General features: G+C 37.5%; 1 long non-coding RNA gene across 1 annotated transcript in view; it reads left to right on the forward strand.

Moving 5' to 3' along the window:
- The first annotated feature begins 29 nt into the window (after positions 1-29).
- The window catches only part of LOC109588386 (uncharacterized), a 6,577-nt gene continuing 2,358 nt past the window's right edge, over positions 30-4,248 (forward strand). Inside the window, exons 1-5 of the long non-coding RNA XR_002188139.1 lie at positions 30-189; positions 502-716; positions 769-864; positions 954-1,174; positions 1,489-1,587. This is a non-coding gene — a long non-coding RNA (uncharacterized LOC109588386). The remainder of the gene's footprint in view (positions 190-501; positions 717-768; positions 865-953; positions 1,175-1,488; positions 1,588-4,248) is intronic.

Consider the following 4,248-nt stretch of genomic DNA (forward strand, 5'->3'; position numbering starts at 1 on the left):
ATAATATACTGAAATTTATTGGGATTTACTAATTTTGTGTAGGTTCGAGAGCAGTGGTTGATGTACGAATTGGATTTGATTAACTATCAGAACAAGTGGAAACTGATAAAAGGATGGGATGACCTCTTTACTAAAGTGAAGGAGCACATCAACTCAGTGACTACAATGAAACTATCACCATTCTTTAAAGTAAGGGAGGGAGAGAGAGAGAGGGAGGGAGGGAGGGAGGGGCGAGAAGAAGAAGAGTAAGAAAGAGAAAAGAAAGACATGTATGTACATGTAGATTAGTTGTGAGATGATGAACTACATGTATTAAAGTTCATATGTCCATATAATGCTACATTAGTTAAGGAATGAGAGCAATAATTAGCATAGTTGAATAGACAGAGAAAGGAGAGAATTTCCATGTGAATTATAAACAAGGAGAGAAAATGAATAACTTTGTAGAAAAAGTTCACTTTTAATTTCTCCTTTTACCCAATCCCATGTCTTGTTAACAAGTATTTAAAGATGAGGCTCCAGCTTGAGATGAAAAACTGAACAAGATCAACGCTATCTTTGATATTTGGATCGACAAGGTTTCTATGAGGAAGGTTTTTGGTGAGGAAGGTTTCGATGAGGTTTTCTATGAGGAAGAGCTAGACGTTCCTCTTGTTCTCTTTAATGAAGTCCTTGATCATGTCCTTTATATTGACAGGATCTTCAAATAGCAACAGGTAGGTGTGGTCTATTATTAACCACACCTCTTATTGACTCCGCCTCTTTTAGAGTCATTTGTTGCTTATTGGTGTCAGTGGAGCTGGAAAGACTACACTGTCTAGGTTTGTGGCTTGGATCAACGGACTATCAGTGTTTGAAATAAAAGTAATAATGGAGAGGGAGAGAGAGAAAGGGGGGGAGAGAGAGGAAAAACAAAGAATTGTTTTATCTAGTGATTTTCTTTCTTTTCCTAGGTTCATAATAAATATACTGCTGATGTACACTTCCATTCAATGGACAGCACCTACATGTAGTGTGTACTAATTACATTCCTTACTGTATAAATTAACCTTCACATACACATGTAAAGGACACCTCTGTATAACATGATAAACTCATGATATTGCTCAAAAGAAGGACATTGTACTCGACGATTTGTCCAAAGTGGATCCAGCAGTCAAAGAGGGTCAGCAAGGTAATTAGTGGGTGTGGTTGTAGGTGTGGCCTGTTCCAATGATGAACACATGATGGTCTTCAGTGGCGGATCTAGGTGGGTTCCATGGAACCCCCCTTTGGCAGAAGAAGTCGTCTTTTTGCAGCATCTTTGGATTCTTTGCAGTCAGTTTGCAGCACTTTTCCTCCATTTTATTAATTAAAATTGATGAGCCACACCCAATTTTTTAATTAAAATTAATGAGCCACACCTACTTAAGTGAAATGGAACCCCCCTTTTAATTTTTCTGGATCCGCCAGTGGTCTTCATTAATCTCTCTCTCTCTCTTCCTCTAGACTGGTAGTCTACAAATGAAGATTGTTGCTGAAGATAAACTTGTTGAAGAGAGGACGGCTGAGCTCTTTCAGGAATAGGAGAGAAAGAAACCAATACATGTAAGGGATAAAGGAACAGGTTACATGTACATGTAGATCTACTAGATGTTACGTACATTGTATACATGTACATTACATCATTAGTAAAATAATGAGAATTCAGTGACTGATATAACATACTGTGATATTTATTTACCACAATTCTCTGATTTCTACAGTACTTCTGTATATGGAATTTAGTGATGCATATACATGTTCTTGTGTTGTGTAGAAAGTTTGAACTAATTCCAATTAAATTTGGATTTTTTTATGAATTTTTAAAGTTGCTCAAAAATTGGGTCAAAGTCCCTGTACTATAGTACAGGGGCGTCAGCCAAATTTTACCAAAAATGTCAATTAGAGAACTGTCAATTTTTATAACATTTTCTGATGCACATATGTACATGTACATGTTCTTATGTTGTGTAGAAAGCTAAATTTTGCCAAAATTAAAAAGTAGAGAATTCTCATTTTTTGTAATATTTACTGATACATATGCTTGTTCTTATGTTATGTGTAAAGTTTGAGTTGATTCCGATTAAATTTGGATTTTTAATGAATTTTTAAAGTTGGCTCAAAAAGTCATTAAAAGCCTCAAATATAGCCAAACACCCAAATGGATCTAAAATGCTAAATTAATGCACACAATTAAAAGTGAACTTGAGGCATTTTTATTCATTTTATTTCTTTGTAATAATTGTGTACCTTATTGTATTGATAATATTAGTAACGCGGTAGCGTTACTAAGTAGGATTCATCCCCAAACAAAATGGCTGCCACGACTTTTGCAGCCTTGCTATACTGGGAAAACGAGCTCCTATGCTTACCAGACTTCTTAGAGGACCTTATCTTGACCAGAGGACTCCAATGGTACCACTAGCGTGGCTCTAAACCTTTTCTGGGAGAAAAATCAAAAATCTGCAAACCGGCCGTTTTGTCATGATCTCCTGTCAATCCAGTTGTCGGTCGATATCAGGGGCGTATCCAGCAGGGGCTGAGGGGGGCTTGAGCACCCCCCTCATGGCTGGGCTCAGAAAAAAATTGATCAAATCCTGGATTTTTGCATCACTACCAAGCCTCTTAACAAAGTTATCTAGCCCCCTGATCATTATTTCAGCAGTTTCCAGTGCTTTCAGGAGCAATCAGAAGTTGTCAGAAGTACTAGATGCTTGAAATAATTTTGACCCCACCCGTAATTCACGAAAATGAAGAAAAACGCCATTTTACTGCCACAAAAGGTGTGTGGCCGAAATTGCAGCGCGTTTCGCGCGCCCTCGGCACCCCCCTTTTCCCATTTCTGGATACGCCTCTGGATATATGAATCTTACCTGGTGATAGAAGGCTAATTCTTATACCATTCTACTCCAACAGGGTATGCACAGGTCCTTGTCCCCTAGAATCATTCTTCAAGAAAGGAAGAAGTGATACTGTGACTGTTGGATCGCACCAGCTTACCTCATGCCGCCATTTTGTTAATTAAAAAAGCATGTGCTCCAAAAATTTTGGGCGTGGTCGCGCATGCTCAGATCTCAGAACTGGGAACAGCAAGTATTTTTTTACCTAGCTAGGCTTAGTCAGGCGGAGCCTGCCTCTCGCGGAAAAACGGAGAGTCAGGTTCAGTATGGTAGCTAGTTTTGTGTCACGGGTGGAGCTGACAGCATGCATATAGATCTGGCTGAAAATGAGCACCGCCCATACGCGTGTAAACATGACCGTCATTGTATGTTTAGGCTATTATTAATGTTATGTTAATTGTTAATTGTTAATGTTATGTTAATGTTATTAAACAGATGTGATCCAGCAGCAGAAAGGTGCAGAGATGTGATAAATTACTGAATGGTCAATAAGACTTGGAAGAGACATATAACACAAAGACTTTCCATAGCCAGTGGGTAGCACTATGAAAACATCTCTTCCTTCGAGGAAAGCCTTGATAGCTGCCAACTGCTCCTCCTTTAAGACATAGTTCAGCTTTCTAAACACCATTTCCTTTACATCCATTTTAAAATAATTTATGATAATGTTATTCATGTCTTGTGTGGGTATTATTTGGGTCATTGTGACTCATTTCCTGCTAGCGCAGAAATCCTGCGCTTGACACAAAACTAGCTACCGTACTGAACCTGACTCTCCGTTTTTCCGCGAGAGGCAGGCCCCGCCTGACTAAGCTAGGCTAGCTATGCTTGGAATCAAATTGCAATACTTAGTGGAGGCTTCCAGCTAAGAGAAGGTATTAATCTTGCATTTATCAAGTGTGTATTGAATTATTTTATTTCAAAAACACAAAACAATTAATTAATATTCATAATACTAATGATAATATGAACTTGACAACAGGAAGAACCTGCAGGAATAGCTACAGGATTGCTGGAAAGATAGAGCTTCTTGAACAAGGATTCACATCAAGACTATAGTATTCATTTCATTTGTCATTAGTATAGTAGATATTCCTTCACCATATCTATTCAATTCAATCAGTGCTGTCCCTCATATATGCTGTAAAATCATAACAATGACAACAATAATAAAGAAACTTATTGTTTGTGTAAAATCAAAAAGTATCACAATTGTAACTGAAAAAATATTATAAATATTATTTAAAAAATCAACACAAACAAGAACATAAAAAATTAAAAAAAACAAGATTGAGTAGGATTCCGAACGACCAACGAAAATACGAAT

This window comes from Amphimedon queenslandica, unplaced genomic scaffold (assembly GCF_000090795.2).
Source record: "Amphimedon queenslandica unplaced genomic scaffold, v1.1 AMPQUscaffold_12122, whole genome shotgun sequence".
NCBI classification, from domain to species: domain Eukaryota; kingdom Metazoa; phylum Porifera; class Demospongiae; order Haplosclerida; family Niphatidae; genus Amphimedon; species Amphimedon queenslandica.